General features: G+C 45.8%; 1 protein-coding gene across 2 annotated transcripts in view; it reads right to left on the bottom strand.

Moving 5' to 3' along the window:
* GDPD5 (glycerophosphodiester phosphodiesterase domain containing 5) overlaps window positions 1-18,958 on the bottom strand; it is a 158,423-nt gene that overhangs the window by 55,000 nt on the left and 84,465 nt on the right. The gene's annotated exons all lie outside the window — the stretch shown is intronic.

The following is an 18,958-nucleotide window of genomic DNA, read 5'->3' as shown; positions in this document are numbered from 1 at the left end:
TTTGGTGGCTCCACTTGTTTTGGGGAGCTCTCAAGCAGACCCAGTGCTGGCTGCACTGGCTCTATTGGAGTCCAGGGTAGAATCAGCTTTCACTGCCAAGAAGTACATCCAGTAGCTGAACCTCACAATGCAGATGGATGTAACGAAGGCAATGCAGCTTGCACTCCAAGGACTTGAAGTATCCCTGTGACTAGATCAATACCTGACTCGAGGATGTTGATCTACCAGACCTTACAGACACTGGGAACAGAATCAAGGCGCCTTGATTCAATTCCCTTGACTTCAAAGGGGCCACAGAGGGAACAGACTTGAATCTTTTTTGTTGGATGTGGGACTCACAAACCCAAGAGAAACCAGACAGCATCAGTCAGCTCTCAAAGCACTCTGTAACACATCCAAAGGCTTAATTACCTCCTCACCTAACAACCAAGACCACAGACACTGGATGCAAAACTCCACTTAAATACATTCTCCATCCTTTGCTTCACTCTTCATCCTTATCCTTCTTTTCCCCTGCTTTGTTTAGTACATCAAATCTCAAGGTATGTGACATTTTTCCATTTCCTACAGCTGTCTCAGGGCAGAAGAAGTAATCAGGAGGATACATCTGTCAGTGTAAATGATTTGAGCCACTCTGCTTCATGGGCAAGGCAAAGGTTTCAGCCAATTTCTCAGGGAATCATTTGAGTTGGAAGAGACCTCTAAAGGCCATCTGGTCCCACTCCTTGCAATGCACAGGGGCACTCACATCAGGTGCTCAGAGCCCTGTCCCCTGACCTTGGATGTCTGCAGGGATGGGGTGCCACCACCTCTCTGGGCAATCTGTGCCAGTGCCCCACTCCTTGTACTGCAAAAAATCTTTTTTCCTTATATCCAGTCTAAAACTCTCATCTTTCAGTTCAAAACCATTTCCCATTGTCCTATCGATTTACTACTCCTATTTAAGATATGATGGTCTTGCATAAAAAAAAAAACCAAACATCTGCTAGTAGACTAATAAATGGGAAGGAAAAGGAAGAAATTGGATCTAACAGACAGTAAGAATAAAGCAAGGAGGAAAAAAATATGCTATTCTGGCTGCTGAGGCTTCGAAAGCTCACCAGATGCTTCCAAAGTCACTGCGAATCTCAGATATATCTTATTTGATTATTGCCAAGACTAGGCTAATAGCTCTCTGCACACCTTGTTAGAGAAGGCCATGAATGAGATTCCTGAGCTGTGACATGCTCCATTTACAATTCAATTTAGCAGGTCAAAGCAAATGGCAGCGAACATATTATTGAAATATGCGTTCCCGCTGGGGCTGCTGTAATTGAAATGTAGATCAACAGATGCAACAAAAAAGAGAGCCAGATCTCTAAGAACAGCATTATCACACTCTGTAAAAGACCTCACCCCCCCAGCCCACAGAAACACAATCAGAAAGGGTAAGCAGGCAGGACCACTAATTCCCTCCAAGCTTCAGGGATTCAAAACTAAGGAGCAAGTGGGCTGTTTTCTTGCCCAGATATCTTGTTTCTCAATGAAGGGATGACGTTTCTTGAGTGCCTCTCTGTAGGTGCATTTCATTGAACAGTGTTTTACTCTACTCAGCAACTCTGAACAACAAATCCCAGCAGCCCTGCTATGGGAATTCCTACACCACAGCAGAGATGATGCACAGCTGGAGTTAGCTCCGTTTCTGGCTATTAGTGATCCCAGGGGACCTTCTGAAGCACTAATAATGTCCTGGACCAGCTTCTGCCTCCTGCAATTACATCCTCCCTCTTTCATTCAGTGCAGAGGTAAATGAAACTCCTCAGGGAGCCTCTAATTCAGGGTAGCACATGACAGAGCAAGAGGCACTCCCCAGCCTGCTCCCTGCAGTCATCGACTGTACCTTCACAGCACCTGACAACGTGTTTTTAGCCCATTGCATCTTCCCCAGACTACATAACCAGTGACTCCAGTACTTCTGAACACAGTGATGGATGGACTGGAGTACTGGGGACTCCGGTGTGTTATAAAACCATTACTAATGCTAATAACACATTATGCTCTTGCTAATAACACATTATGCTCTTCCTCTTTACAACTCGCATTGCGCATTTGGAGGCCAAGAGGAAATATTCTAGCCCAAAAAGGCACAGGCCTTTCAGTCTCTACTGATGAGGCTCATCTGAAAAGAATACAACCCATTGCTCTCATGATGACCCACTGTGGGAAGTCCAAGCTCTGCCTGAAGTAGAGCAGCTTGCTGAGCACAGCTTCCCTGCTGAGGTCTCATCAGCATCAAGCAGCAGGAGGACGGCTTCCTCCATGCCTCCAGAGGATGTGATTCCTGCAATCACATCCCAGCTTCACGCTAGCTCTTTTTGCAGGCACGTGTGTTGACGACTTGCATTCAGCAGACAGTTCGCTTTCAAGCACTGACATCCTGGGGCAATGGGTTTTAAGATTACAAATACATATACGCAGATAGGGAAGAAAAAAGGGGTTATGCAAGTTAACATAGAATAGAGCTAATGAGCAGTATTAAATGTAATGACCCCAGCATCACCTCTGATTCAAGAAAACTCACAAAACCAGACAAAGGATCATTCTGTGCATACCTTGGGCTTTTAGAAGGTCTTTCCCTAGCTGTCTGTTCCTGGTTCCTGTTGGAAATACAATTGTCAAGAAAATGACGTTGACCCAACCACCCTACCCCTCAGCAGATCACTTACAGGAGGAAAAAGCTCTGCATTAGCCTTTGCTGATCCTATTTCTGCCCCAGCCTCACTCTGCTTGTGCAGTTGGTCCAACTCAGTGTAATCCTGGGCTCTGACATGCCTCCAGCTCTTTCCCACACGGTGTTTATGGGTTTAACAAGCACGGCTTTCATTAGGAACAAGGAGCACAATGAATACTGAATGCATATTTAAAGAGAATTACTGTCATTATAGGAGTGTTTACAGAAATTCTGTTGCAAAATGCTCTGGTTCAGAGCAAACAGTTCTGTCCCAGAGGGCCTGATACAGATGCCAAGTGGACTCAGGGATGACACTCAGGACAAAGAGAACAATCAGCTAATAAACTCATTCCTTGGATTATTTCCTTTCCTCTAACACATCTTTATGGCAGAAAATGATTGTAAAAGGACTGAATGACCAACTCTGGAATGTTACCTTATCATGATGCCCAGAACACAGTTGGCCTTCCAGGCTGCAAGTGCACACTGCTGGCTCATGTCCAGCTTCTCGTCCACCAGGACACCCAAGTCCTTCTCCTAAAGGCTGCTCTCAAGGAGATCTTCCCCCAGTTTGTAGAAATACCTGGAGTTCCCCTGACCCAAGTGCAGTATGCTGCACTTGGCCTTATTGAACTTCATTAGGTTTTCAAGGGCCCACTTCTCCAGCCTGTGCAGGTCCCTCTGGATGGTTTCCCTTCCTTCCAATGTATTGACTGCACCCCTCAGCTTGTGTCATCCACAAACTTGCTGAGGGTGCGTTCGATGCCATCGTCTGTGTCACTGATGATGTTGAAGAGCACCGGCCCCAAGACCGACCCCTGAGGGACACTACTCGTGATCAGCCTCCACCCTGACACACAACCATTGATCACAACCCTTTGGCTGCATCCAGCCAGCCAATTCCTAGCCCATCCAACAGTCCATCCTTCCAATCCACACCTCTCCAATTTAGAGAGAAGGATGTGGTAAGGGACCATGTCAAAGGCTTTGCAGAGTTCCAGGTAGATGACATCCATTGCCCTTCCCCCATCCACCGAAGCCATCACTCCATCATAGAAGGCCACCACATTGGTCAGGCAAGGTCTGCCCTTGATGAAGCCATGCTGGCTGTCTCGAATCACCTCTTTCTCTCGTATGTGCCTTAGCATAGCTTCTAGGAGGATCTGCTCCCTGATCTTCCCAGGCACAGAGGTGAGGCACACCGGCCTTTAGTTCCCTGGGCCTTCCTTTCTCCCCTTCTTAAAAATGGGAGTAAGATTTCCCTTTTTCCAGCCTCCGGGGTCTAGGATGGATGTCATCCGGTCCCATGGACTTATACACACTTGATTTCATGAGGAGGACTCGGACTTGTTCCACCGTAACAGTGGGACAGAAACTACTCCACACACCCTCACCTAGAGGCTCAGGGTCCTGGCAGACATAGGTTCATAGGTTCATAAGGTTGGAAAGGACCTACAAGATCATCTAGTCCAACCATCCTCCTATCACTATCCCTACCCAACTACTAAATCCAATCCCTGTGACATGAGAAGTCTGACCACTTGTGAAGACTGAGGCAAAGCACTCATTGAGTACCTCAGCTTTTTCTATGTCTGAGGAAGCCAGCTCTCCATCACCTTTCATCAGGGGTTAACACTCACCTTGGCCTGTCTCCTCCTGCCTATGTAGCTGTAGAACCCCTCCTTGTTATCTTTGACATCCCTCGCCAAGTTCAGCTCCATATGTGCCCTGGCTTTCCTAATCCTATCTCTACACACACGGACAACAGCGCTGTATTCCTCCCAGGCTACACAACCCTGCTTCCACTTCCTCTACATTTCCCTCTTTTCCTTTAGTTTAAGCTGCACCCTAGTGGTGCTCACCCTCGTGGTGGTGATTTAAAAGGACGCCTGTATCACATCCCAGATAAGACTCAGAATCATTAAGGTAGAAAAAAACCTCCAGGATTCCCAAGTCCAACCCCAACCCACCCCCACCATGTTTGCTGGTCATAACTCTCAGTGCCACATCTCTTTGGTTCTGGAATATCTTCAGGGATGGTGATTCCCCCACTCCCCACACAGTCTATTCCAGTGACTGACTGCTCTTTGGAGAAGAAATTTTCCCTAATAACCAACGTAAATCTCCCCTGGTGCAACTTAAGGCCTTCATCCCTTGTTCCATCTCTGTTACGTGGGAGAACAGACCGATCCCTACTTCATTACAACCTCAACTCAGCCTCGCTACAACCCAAACCCAAGCTCAGTTTGGGTCTAGGAAAATCCCCTTGACTCCCTGCTCTATCAGAACAACAAACAAGTCCCACCTCCACAAAAGATATCAGACTGTGCATTGTGCAACATGCCACCTGCAATCCACACTGGTCACACAGTGGTCATTCTGGTGTGCCTGCGGGGAGGGCCATGCCCACAGGGATGAAGAATGAGAAAGCTAAAAAGAAGAGCATCAACAACAGGCAGGCTGGAACATTTCCCCACATGGAAGTCCACATAAGCTCTCTCTTCTTTCTCCATCAGTGTCACAAGTAACAGGCAATGACAGCTTGGAAAGGCATTTGTGGGGGCAGATTATCACGCTATGCTGTCTGATGGGTCAGCTGAACCCCAGCTGAGGACAGCAGCAAGGAAAGCTATAAAGTTGTTTATATCCAAATGCCTGCATTACTCTGAGGCTTTGTCTGGAAGGTACAAAAATACCAATGACGTTAAGAAAAAATTATTGGCTAATGAAACTTGCATCAAAGCTGAAATTCTGGCTTACGCAAGGTCCCCTTTCTGCTCTCCAGCATCTCTGACAAATCACACATCACTGCTGTTGCAATTGGGTTTTTTCTGTGATGTTCATAATTCTGGAAATACAAAGTCAAATTACATAACAGCAGTTCTGCCATCCTTGTCTAGAAGGAAGGCATGAGATGCCCCTGCAGCTATGTCCTTTCAGTGCTCATTACCATGACTAAATTGCAAGCAGCCAGCTTGCATCTCATGTCTGCAACTTGTTTCCATCCTGTTTTAAGCAGTCTCCAAGTGTCCCATTGCTCTACCCGTGCTGATAAAGGCATAATAATTGCTTTGTGTCGCGGTGCTTCCAAATGCCAAACCTTCACATGAATAGTTCAGATCCTGAAATATACAGTGGGATTAGCTGAATAAGGACACAACAAAGTCAGTCTGGCTTCTCTTCATTTACCCACCTGTAGTAAAAGCACAAAGGTCTGCGATGAACAGGGAATCACTGAATCATTAAGGTTGGAAAGACTGCTAAGATCATCCAGTCACATCAATCCACTGTTACCATAACGCTCAACTGTGTCACTCAATGCAACATCCACCCTTGTCTTGAAAGCCTTCAAGGATGGTGACCCCACCACTCCCTGGGCAGCCTGTGCCAGTGCCTGACTGCTCTTTGAAGAAGAAATTTTTCCTAATATCCAACCTGAATGAAGGGAGATGAGATACTGGTCCTCCAGATAAGAGGAGAGGCATTCCAGAACCAGAGCAAACATAACACCTCTGCTGGGATGTCCAATGGGCAGCCCTAGAGGCAGCCCAAGCAGGCCTGGACGACACTCTTTGGAGGGAGGGCTCAGTTCATTTCTTCCACCATACAATTATTTGCAGTTTCAAATGAGGCATTTTAAACTCTCTAATTCTCACTCCATAAAAATGGAAATAATTGCCCTTCTCATCAAGAGCAGCACTTTGATTGAAGCACTCCAATTCCTCCAATGGAAAGCGTTTCAGAAATAGCAATACCACTGCTCCTGGGCCTTGCTGTTCTCTGCAGTTTTCTGAAAGCAGCACCACTGATTTTTCCAGCTCCTTCAAGAAGTTCACCTGAACAGAAACATTTCCTGGAGGTTCAAAACAGGTCCCCCCGAAAACAACCTGGACAGCTGAAGCTTAAGCTTTCTCCCAGCTCACTGTGTCTGGATGCAGATAAATGCCATGCAAAAGTGTTAATTTTGCAGCTCTCCAGCATGGCACTGGACATCTTGCAGGAGCAACCTGCTTTTGCATCACTTGTTTTGCTCGATCTATAAGAGCCATTTTGTGAATTGGAGATAAATCCACAGTTCTGGCCAGGATATGGATGCAACAGATCCATGCTGTGCATGGGAAAACAACTAGGGGAAGCACATGGGGAAAAACTTCCCAAAGTATCACTCTGGGATTTTGTAGACAACAGACAAACAGCGCTTTTGGCTTCCACTCCCAGACATGTGATACCAGAAAATATTTCCAACTATAAGAATAGATCATAAGATAGACACTGCCCACAGTGCCAACAATACCATCCCCAAAGATACCACCACACATAACCTCCATCTGTCTGCAGGAGACACAGCCTACATTGGGCACTGTCTGCATTGTAGCAAGACATAAAGCGTGCATTCAAGTGCTCTTCGTGAGCATTCTCATGGAGCAGTGGGATGCTTTTCCTTGACACAGGTCAAGCCACAATCCACCCTCTGTGATAAACAACAGCACAGTCTGAGCTCTCCCCCACACTGCCACAGATTTACCATGTCCAGAGGGCTATATAAATACATATATTAGCTGCTCACTTCCTCAACTGTCCGCAAGTTTTAAAATAATTAACTGCTCACAAAGTTGCTTTTATTGGCATAAAGACGGGCTCCTTTATAGAGGAGCCACAAACGCCGTAAGCACCAGAGCACAACAAACAGCTCAGTAAGAGCAGCACTGGCTGCCTGGGTGGAACTGCTGGTTTTTTGCAGCTCAGAGGGCAAGGGTGTGATTGCAAAGACAGCTGCTCAGCTCTACCTGCACCAGCCTGTGGGATATTCTTTCTCCTCCCCCAAGGACACTACATTTTGGTTTTCATCTGCTAGGCACCATGCTGCAAGCCCTAAAACCACCTCCAAGTCCCATTAATCCAATGCAAATCCTTTACAGAACTCAACCATGAGGTTCTGCAAGCAACAGGGGGAAAGGGAGAGATCATAGCAGCATCCCACCCAACAGCTCAGATCTGGGTAGAACGTTATCTCTTGTTTTTTAGACAGCTCTACTGGTCAATTTCGCCAGTAGTTCATTGGTACTCTCCATGATAATTAATGAGCATAAAGCTGTTTTCCCTCTGGCTAACAAGTTACAGCCTGCTTTTAAATTTGGTATGAATGCCTTCTCATTCTTCAGTGGATATCAAGAGAAAGAAGGCCACAGTCTGAACCTGGGGGGTCCCAGCTTAAGGGTCTGCATGAAGCTGCATAAGGCACAAGGTAACCCTGTGGAGAGACCCATAATGTTCTTGACAAGAAAGCATGGATGCTGAAGCCTCAGAGTAGGGAACAGCAGGACTCAGTATCTAGAGTCTCCAGAGCTCAGCTAATCCTTCCAGCAATCCTTCCCAGGTGGACACTGAAACAGCCAAAAGCAGCTCTCACTGAGAGCATCTTCTCTTTAACAGAAACTTCAAGGGAAGTGGCAGGAGAGAAGCAAGGAGGCGAAGCCAACCTGGGCATTAACAGCTCAATTCATGGACGCCCTCCAAGGTACTTTCCTCAAGTGCCAAAGCAGTGCAGAGGGGCTGAGCAGGCAGCTCGGGCACACAGCTTGCTCCAGGCTTCTTTTCACTTTAGAAGTTTAAAAGCAGCTCTTCAATCTTCATTTCTTACTACACGATGGAAGGGACCCTTGGCACATCGTCAAGACGCCAAGGGCTGCTGACTGCATTGCTACCAGAAGCAACTGCTTCTCCTCCTCAACAAATAGCTCAGACACAAAGGAGTAACAAAGGGAAAGAAATGCGTGGTGGAAGAAAAAATAAAGATTCACATTAAAATAGCACCTCTCCAGAAGAAGTTATTCAAGCCAGCCCTCTCCCTGCGAGATTATAATTGCTTGTGAAATAAATCCCACAGCAGGAAAATTATCTGCACAGTCACTGCAAAGACATCTGTCACCTCTATGGGCTTTGCCATCAAAATCCCCAAGCAAAAGATTGGTTTATTGAGAATCATACAACCAGAAAAATCCAGTAAGATCAAGTCCAACTGGCAACCCATCCCCACTACACTCACTAAGTATGTCTGGGAGACTAAACCGTGCTGCTCAGGAGATTTTAGAGGTAGATATTCAGGGGAATGGATGATGCTGCAGTGGGTCATAGTTCTGGTTTTGTTAGCTGGGCTTTGCCAGGCCCTGAGCTCTCTGATGCACTTCAGAGCTACAGCTCTATGTCTTTCCAGGCACGGCACGTGACTCCCCTGTTATTCTCAGCTTTCTGTTCATACCAACAACATAGCAGGGATGTTGCCTACACAAAGCATGGGACAATGGAAAAGTAAAAGGTAAAAGTAAATAACGAAGCACAAGGCTGACAAACATTTGCCTGCAGGAAGGCTGTCCAAATATTTCCTGTGACAAAGAAACCTGGATTATCCAAGTGAAAAACAGCACCTCAACTCCCATTTCAGTGGCACTGTTGGAACTTCTAAATATAGCATGTGCAAAGCCACACTTCCGATTTTATTTTTCAATAGACATGATAAAAATCACTTTTCAGCAGTCAGGTTATTAACACTCCAAATCTGCTGAGAAAATATCCCAGGTATTTCGCAGGGATGCAAAAAGACTCTCTGTTCCTTCCCATCCAAAAATAGGCAAGGATGCTCAGAGGTGGGAGGTGTGCCCGCTGTTCAGGTCCACAAGCTCAAGAGGAGACTGTCCTTGGACTTAGTCCAGGACCTAATATGCTGCAGCTATTAGAAGAGGCAAATAAAATGGGAAGCAATAGCTCTCAAGTGATTCATGCACCAACTGCTACGCACAAGCAGTAACTCCCGACTCCCTAAGGAACACGATCTTATGCATTTCCCTGTCAAATTTAATACTGAACTGGTTATGTTTTATTAGCAAACTCACAAATTAAAGACAGATGTCTTGAATTGTGAGGTTCAGTCACCGACACAAGGTGGTCACAAAGTTTGTCTCCTGGATGGCCTCAGGTAATCACATGGACTGGGATTTCCCATAACACGCTCTTCTGTTCCCAGCCCAGCAGGATTACTCTCCGGTCACCATTCAGATTCTGCCTGAATTATTCAAGTAAAGGCTATTCTATCATCCCCCTTGACACTCTAGCCCCAAATGATCTCCATTAGATGCTCACAGTTCAGCAATTGCTAGCACCATCGAGTTCACCTGAAAGACAGCTGAATGTTCAATGAATCACTCATAGCACAGAGGGCATTTCCCAAAGCACTTGCTGGTTGTGGCCAGTAGCCCTGGAAGAACACAGAGGATTGTGAGGATAAAAGGATGGCTCCAGTTCCTGCCCGGCATTAGACACGTTCATTTTTTTCCACCAGCAAAAAGGGCATGAATGTTTGATGAGCTAAACTTCTCCACCAACTGCTAATCCATTAAGGAAACATCAGGAGTGATTTCTCCAGCCCAGGACCGCCATGAAAGACCAGCCCAAGGCACCAATTGCACTGTGCCAGAAAATAAGGAGGATGGAGGATGGTTGGACTAGATGATCTTGTAGGTCCTTTCCAACCTTATGAACCTATGAACCTATAAAATAAAACAGTGTTCATAAATCAGATGGCGGCAGCCTGGAAGCACGGTGTGACCACAGCCTAAACTAATTTACAGTTGAGTTTGCAGGAGGTGAGAGGCAGGAAAAAGGTGGAACATGACCCCCCCCCCCCCCAACCTCAAATTAGGAGAACTGCATATGGAAGTTGGTATTTCCAGCAAGCGAACTGCTGCCAGAGACAAGAGTTGGGACATCCCCGCTAGGTTGAGCCAAAATAACACCAAAATAACAGAGCTAGACCCTTTAACTAAGAGTAGATCCAGCATTCCAGTCCCTTCTTCACACCATTTTCTCAGCTGCATTTCAAAACACAGCACCTCATTCTGGCTCAACACATGCATGTCTGGAACAAGCAATAGGGGAATGGCAAAGTCCCTCTCCACTTGGAAAAACCCAAAGAAATAGGTTGTGTGAATGGGAAACTATGAACCACACTCACTTGCCCCTCAGCTCAAAGCTCATGGGTTCATTCAATTTAAGAACAGAGTCAGTCCAGACCAATTTGGCACTTGGAGATGGCTCTGCTCAGCACCTAAGATGACTTACAAAGGACTTGCTGGAAATGGCTGGCACCACCAGTCGGGCTCCTTTTGTCACAGGTTGATGATTGCACTCAGTGATCTCAGAGGTCTTTTCCAACCTTGGTGATCCTATGATGCTAAGGTCCGACTTAATTCAGCAGCTATGTGGACAGTTGGGAAGAAGTTCCCAGTGCTTCCTCCTCAACGGCGTTCACATCGACACTCACAGTCAGAAATTCATGTTCTGCTCATTAAACTTGGAATACTCCCCAGAGAATGATTTGACTTCAAGGAAACAGCTTTATTTCCATGCCCAAATCTTCTCTTCTTGCTGCACTTAATGCTGTCTGCAGAAGTGAGCTATCAGCATGTGGTGTCCCCCAGCAACAGCAGATGCGTATGTAGAGAACAGGAAGGCAGATGTGGTGGCTGTCTGCTGTCATACAAGTCAGAATACAAAATAAATACAAGAGAATCAAGGCAGCTTGCAGACAAGGGCTGAACTCTGAGCTCTCCGCTGGCAGTTGTTTAATAAACATAACTTCCCACTTTACCAAAAATTTGGGCCCTGTGTCATACAACAGATGATTTATGCATACAGTTAGATAACAAATGGCATATATAAGTCAGCAGTGAGTGCAATCACATCCCCACTGCTTTGTCACAGGACTTGATAAGAGTAAAAGATAAGCAGATTTCCTCTTTAATCCATTGCTTGCATCAGTGGAGTACAGTTGAGCATCTCAGCACTCTACTCACTACCGTGTGAAATCTTCCATCTGGGACGGAGTGTTCCTTGTGGGGATTAGGAAAAGCTCTGTATGATCAGCAAATCTTTCAGCTCCTTCTTTCAATACAATCTACTACATGTGTAGCAGGAACAGCCACTACCTTAGAGATTTCCTAGGTTAGAGCAGCTAAACACTTGCTAAAAAAGGAGAGTCACATCTTCCACTTGGTGCAAAACAGCTTCTAAAACAAAAATCTAACATCTATGGACTTGGGGTCATCAGAGCTCACAGAGTTGGTTTGCAAGGCAGTCCCCAAACACTGCTGGAAACAACAGGACGTTTAGAACAAAGTTCCTGCCTCTGCTCATCAAGGCTCAGCCAAGCCATCCCCACTCAAGATCATTCAAGGATTTTATTCACAGTAGAGGTGACAGAGCAGGCTGCCCAGAGAAGTGGTGGAGTCTCCTTCCCTGCGGATGTTCAGGACCTCCTGGACGCCGAGCTGTGCACCCTGGGCTGGAGCTGCTTTGGCAGGGGGTTGGACTCTATGATCTCTGGAGGTACCTTCCAACCCCTACAGTTTGATGCTGTGACTCCTCAAGCACAATGCAGGCCTGCATTGCATTGTGCTGATGGCAAACAATGAAAGCACCTTGGCTATCTCCAGCCTCAGCTGATACTGATGCTATGTGGTCTGGGTGACTAAAAGCTTTGATTGTGTTCTTCCTGTCCTACTTTTCTCCCAATTTAACAAAAATCTCCATTTTTTTTTCCACCAAGCTGTTTCTCAAAAAGCATTTATGAGCAACAAAGGAACTGATTTGCTCTGCCAACCAGTGAACTTGGAGCAAAAGGACCTATGAAAGCTATAATCACAGCAATAAAAGCCCACTCTGAGCTGTACACCAGCATCCATTTCATTACTGTCATCTCACATCTACACCTTAAAGCCTCCTCTTCTTATTAGAGGTGTTCGAGAACAAGTCCTATCACCACATGGGCAGGTTCATTTCCCCAACCAGGATAAATTAGACAAGATATTCTTGAGCTGTGGCAGTAAATTCAGAACAGCATGCTAGAAACAAACTAGGTAGTGCCAAATGAGATAAACCATCCCATAAAGCAATTGCGTTACAGATTTTATTGAGCTTACTAAACAGCTCATGAATTATTGGGTTTGGCTTGATATAACATTCCTGCCTGCCTTGAGCAACAATATATAGGTTGAGTTACAGTCAACAGCTCCAGCAAAGCACACATTAAAAAAGTGCTTAGGGAGCACAATCATCATAATGCCAAAAACAATCATACATGCATGGCACCTCCCTTCTTAAAAGAAGGGAGCATGGACATCCCTCCAACAGCAACTCTGACCAAAGCATCTCTTCCCAGGGGCTAAACAGGAAAACTGGAATATTTTTGTGTCTGTGAAGGAGAACATACAGAAACAGGAGGGCAAAGATCCACTCTGGTGAGAAATTCGGATGTAGTGACTGAAATTCGGATGTAGTGACTGAGCTTTGGACATGCATCTCCACCAGCCCCTTTGGCTGGATGATGGGGAAGAAAGAAAGCAAGGGGAGAAACTCCTGTGAACAGCAGTTCAGGAGCGTGGCCAAATCTCACTACAACACACCAATTTAACTTGACACAGCACATCCCAGTCTGATCTAGGTAAATCAGGGAACAACGCTTTGCCTCAAGAAATGCTGCTTTTATTGGGTTCTTTGAAGGACCAAACCTATCCCAATAGGCGAGACCAGAAAAAATAGGTTCTGGGAGTTGTGTAGACATTTTGTTTGGTTACTATAATTATTTCTGAGATGTCTATAAAGTCAGAAAACTGAACGGAAGGGAAAGGCAAGCAGTTCCCACCCTTTTCTTCCCCACAGTTGGACCAGCATTTGCCAAGACCTTCAGACACTCATGAAGGCTGAGTGGTTTCCGTTTCTCCTTCCACATCTCTTGCAAAGCCAATCTGGTGTCTACAGCTTCCCACAACCCTAAACTGTGGTTTATGTTACCCAAATATCGGGACTATTTGAGCAGCCAGAGCACACAGTAAGCTTTTGGAGCTTCCAGACACTGGAAAGTTGCTGATCAGCTGTAGTCTGCTCAGCCACCACTCCCAAGGACACACAGACTGGAAACCACAGGTCTGAAAATCACGTTTTTAAAGGTTTTTTGTTGTGGAAAATGCCTAGTTTGAGAACCAAAGCACTACAGATGCCATCTGTCTGGTCTCAGGTATTTGTTACAGAGAGGTCTAGTCTAAATGTATACTCAAGTCCTTCAGCAAGAAACTGTAGTGGTCAAGGACGGCTTTAGGAAAACACCCCTTACAATCTGGTAAGAGCATGAAGGCTCTTGAAAGTGCTCACGTTAGAAAAATAAAAGAATTTAAGGCAAAACAAGGACAGCTAGAAAGCCACCTTGAACCTAAAGAGCCACCCTCACAAGTTAGGGGCAGAGACACAACTTTACCTTCTGAGCATCAGCAGCATTGTTTGAACACACAAAGACATGAGATTTTCCATTTGCTTAGTCCACAACCCCACCAGCTCTCCACCCCTCATCAGCCCAGTGTCTGATTTCCCACTGCTCTAGCCCAGCCCTGTACACCTTGACTCCACTTATTCCATGTACCTTATTCTAAGAAAAGACTTCAGCCTTTTCCAAGGACAAAAGGCAGATGGCTCCAGAGGGGAAAATCACAGAAAGACTGAAGGAATCAATAGGTCTGTATCAGGGTTTGAATAAATAAATAAATAATAAAAGCAGCCATATCAAGCATCTTGAGAACTACTGCACTGATCATCCCACACACATCACAAGGGGAAATCTCCCTGCCAGGGCAGGCTGGAGTGGAGCAATACCTTGACGATGTTGTGCTTGGACCACGTGCAAGCCCCAGATGTGTGGACACTCCTTGATTTCTGCAGATCTTATTTTTCCTTTCCCTGTTCCATGTGTGGGAAAGAATTTTGTGTCTTCAGCCACCATGAAGAAACACTGAGCAGCCAAGAGAAAGGTGGTGCCAGCAGTGAGTCAGCCCAAACCAAGAGACGGTGACCGAGGGAATGAACACAACAGATATACAGAAATCATAGGACCATAGAATAATCCGTGCTGGAAGGGACCCCCAAAGACCACTCCTTGCAATGCACAGGGACACCCAGTGCTCCATCAGTGCTCAGAGCCCCATCCCCTGCCCTTGGGTGCCTGCAGGGATGGGGCACCACCACCTCTCTGGGCAACCTCACTACCCTTACTGTAAAATCTTTCTCCTTTCACCCAATTACCCCTGAAAACCAACACCAGAAAAACTCTTCCAGAAGGACTGTCATTATCAAGTTCACCCAGCAGCCAAACCAAGAACATCTTGGCTGTGTCCGTGTTGCATCTCTGCCCCTGCATGCAGTTCAGAAACAGAGATACAAAAGGCTAAATCTTGATGCTTTCTAGAGCTCACTACTCAGACAACTCCATTCATATAGGCAGAATCCAGTCCGTAAGCCCTCAAAAAACTAAATCTCTTCTTGCATCGAGCCCATCACAGGCTGCTGGCTCCTGTTTGGCTCTGAGATTAGAACAAGAGGTGCATTGCACAGGCACAGCTGAGTCCTTGCATCAGGATAGCCCAACTTACTCCATTTCCCCATGAGCTTTCTCGGAGTCTCTGCAGAAGTAACATTTTCAAGACGAGGTCTATCTGAGTAAATCTGGTTTTCGAGATTCCCAAAGCCCATCAGAAAGATACACCGCGGCTCTGAAGTTGTCTTTCAGGCTCAGACAGAAGCAAAGTCTCTATTCACAGACAGCATATCAATCCTGACATACTGTAGACCTCTGAGAAAATTAAAATCATTTTTAAAACCCAGCAAACACTGACATCTGGAATTTTACTGCAACAGGACCCCAAGGAGGATGAATAGCTGCAATTTTGCAGACAGGAATGACAGAGCACGCAGCGATGGAGGACTCCTTTACTCCTACTGAAAATAATTAGATTCATATGTATGTAACCCTCCTCCCCCGAAGTGTATGAAAGCAATCTACTGTAGAAAGCTGTAACGAATATAAAGCAGTAGCCAAACACACAGGAAGCACATGAATTATTTCACAAGCTTTCATCATCGGTTTTAGTATCCTTACATAGTAAATATGGCTTAATCACAAAGCCCTCCTTAAGCAAAATGTTGGCATGCCAAGAAAAACAAACCATAATCCCATTTCATCCAGGACTATAATGATAGACAACAGTGCTTAAACAAAGCTCAAGATGTTGATATGTGAATTACTAAGCTTAACAGCTTTTGTGTGTCTTCCTATTCAGTGAAAAAAGAGCATTTCATCGTATGGCCGTAAGCAAGACAACAGTCCAAACATTTGCCAGTACATTCTTTCAGTGGTTTTCTCCCTGAAGCATGCCTACATATTTTGTTTTTCCGTTCCACGCTTCATAATTTGTTCTTGCTTTTGTTTGGCCTCTGGCCACCCAGGTTAAGCATAAGCTCCCCATTTTGGGAGAGGTTAAACTCTTCTCTATGTGCTCTCCAAGATGATGGTGTTAGCTCTCCCGTCACTACACAAAGTAACCTCCAGAAAGCAAGCTTTGTTTCTAGGAATATTATTTCTTGAAAAAAAAAAAAAAAGAGGAACAAACTCAGAAGGGAAGATAGAAAACCCAATTCCAAGCCCCCCCAAGCCCCTTTTTTCAAAGCTGGTACTTCCTAGAACCTCACAGGACTTTCCTCTGAACTCAAGAGACAAACACAAACACTTGTTTTACCTTTCCAAAGTGGCCAGAATGACCACTTTTGCACAAGATACTCAAAAAGCAAGAAAAGTGACGAAGTTAAGAGGCTTGCAAGCCATGTCTCCATTTCTGGACTTAAGCTAACGACCTTTGCTTTGACCCATGGTAGAATAAAGCACAGATTAAATCGTGGCGTGGTGATTTGCAGTTACAGGTGCTTTCACCACAGCTGCTCTAATGCATTTGTTAAACTACTGAAATACCAACACAAAAATAGAAAGGATTTTGGTCTCGGTCAGATGGAAAATGATTAAATTATCCTTCGTAGCTGTGTAGTATCCTGACTCAGATGGCAGCCTCATCATTTTAAGTGCACCTTAATCGAGGTGCTCCAGCAGGTCATCCACCACCATCTGCAGCACTGGGCACACGAGGACAATTGGAGGGCACTTGTTTCATTTGGGGACTCTCCTGATTTTGTGGGTGTCTTTGGACTGTCTCAATTGGACCCAGCGCCAAGGCTGGCTGTGTACAATGGGTTTTCCACTGAACTGGAGATGGGCAAGAGATTTCCAGAGTACCCCAATGACCTTTCAATATTAGGAACCAATTTTAGTACCAATAATTGAAAACAACGTAGTATTGTGCCATGGTAGAGTGAGAAATTTATATCCAGCAGCTTCCAATCACATATCCAGGCTACAACTCATCTTCTGTAACAGAGGCTGTTGGCACAGCCAAGCCAGTAGCCAACCCAGGAGTACAACCTACACCTGCTCCCCTTACATTTACTGGTTTTGTTCTTCAACTAACAGTTCTTAGAGCTGGGCTCTGAAGGGATGAAGTCATTCAGCACTGCTCGACTTATTAACCATCTTTTCCACTGAGAGGTTATTGGGAGAAAGAAGTATCGTGAATATCACCTAGTTCTTTTCTTCACAGATGTCAAAGTAAGAGAAAAAACAATCTCCTCTTCACTCTGATAGCTTAAAATCAGCACCATCGGGAGCGGGAGTACAAGAACTCATTGTCCTCTGCTAGCACCAGCAAAAAAAGAAAAAGGAAAGATATCCAGCTGAAAAAGAGCTTGCATTTGAACAGCCCAATGTTACTTAGCATAGCAGCTCAAAGAGGGATTTGGGCTATTTCCTGGCAGAGGAGAGGACACTGTGTGGCTTCAAAGGGGCTGTTCCTAGCAGGGACACAGTCCTCACCATGGCCATCCCATTGCAAGGCACCTTTGGGAAACACTTCAATCACTGCTAACGATTTTAACAGAGGCTTCAGCAGTCCTTCCAATCTCTTCTACCACTCCAATAGCTTCAAACATTGGTAGCAAGTGATTTAAATCTCAGATTTCATTTGTTCTCAAGCCACGGAGGCACTGGACTAATAAGAAGTTGAGTGCTGGCTGCTCATAAAGCAGTTTTATGCTAAGCTCTCATAAACTAGTTTATGTGGCAACACCAGCAGTTCCTTCCAGAATTTCCCTGCAGCACAATGATAGTGGTCATTCACAAAGCCAGGGTGGCCTGAAGATAGAGCAGAGGGCTCTGAGGGCATCCGCAGGGATGGATGGCTGACCACGTTTGGAGACAAGTTAGAGGGAGTGAGGGGAGGAAAGGCAGACAGCTCTTCAACAATGTCTCACAGTGCTTTACAAGACAGCCCCCAATAAGCAGGATAGCTGTGAGTCCTATATTGTGGCTTCTGTTCTTGCAAACAGAGCAGGTCCAAGCACAGTCTCCACGTGGCACAAAAGCAAAGGGCAAGGCAAAGCAACCAGCAGCTCGCCCCAGCAGCTGTCAGGGGCTGCCACAACCCACATCTGCAGTGACAGATTGCCACCATCCATCAGCTCTTGTGCTTGCTCAGCATCATTTTGAAGAAAGTGGCAGCAGTCTGACTCGAGGTGAACCCATCCATCACTGCCAGAGCCAGGGAGGCAAATGCGTTCCCTAAGGCAGCTCACGTCATCCCTGCTGACAGCAGCAAGTAATGACAGGCTGGAGAACAAGAGATAATAGATAAGGAAAACAATTCAGGAGCAGAGGCAGTGAATTATCTCGTGAATCACACCTAGACAGAGAGGGAGGAGAACACTTCTAGCCCTTAACCCTGTTGCAAAACATAATTGTTCTGCTCCATTTGTCAGCTGACTCGGTGCCTTATGGTGTCATGGCAGGTCAATGTAGCCAGGGATTAAAGTGTGTCCAGTGTCAGCAGGGGTGAGGATTCCCTCCTGCCATCATCCAACACACAGGTACCTTTAGCAATGGTTCAAGACTTAAAAAAGCCCAGCACATGTTAAATGGATGCAGAATTGTTTCAAAACACTCAGAGAAAGGAAGATTCGTACTAAGAACTTATTGCTCTCTCCATCCCCCTAAAGGAGGCTGTAGTCAGTGACAGGACAAGAGGTGATGGCCTCAAGTTGTGCCAGAAAGGGGTCAGGTTGGATATTAGGGGAAAGTCCTTCTCCAAAGAGCAGCCAGGCAGTGGCACAGCTGCCCAGGCAGTGGGGAGGTCACCATCCCTGGAGGTGTTCCCAAGCCATGGGGACGTGGCACTGGGGGACGTGGGCAGTGGGCACAGTGGGGGTGGGCTGGGGTCGAAACTGGGATCTGGGAGGGCTTTTCCAATCTTAATGATTCTGTGATTCTGAGAC

Source organism: Cyrtonyx montezumae, unplaced genomic scaffold (assembly GCF_038088225.1).
Source record: "Cyrtonyx montezumae isolate F1298 unplaced genomic scaffold, pur_monq_1.0 scaffold_37, whole genome shotgun sequence".
NCBI classification, from domain to species: Eukaryota; Metazoa; Chordata; class Aves; order Galliformes; family Odontophoridae; genus Cyrtonyx; species Cyrtonyx montezumae.
The sequence above is the reverse complement of the archived record's forward strand: the minus strand, read 5'-3'. Positions and strand labels throughout refer to the sequence as shown.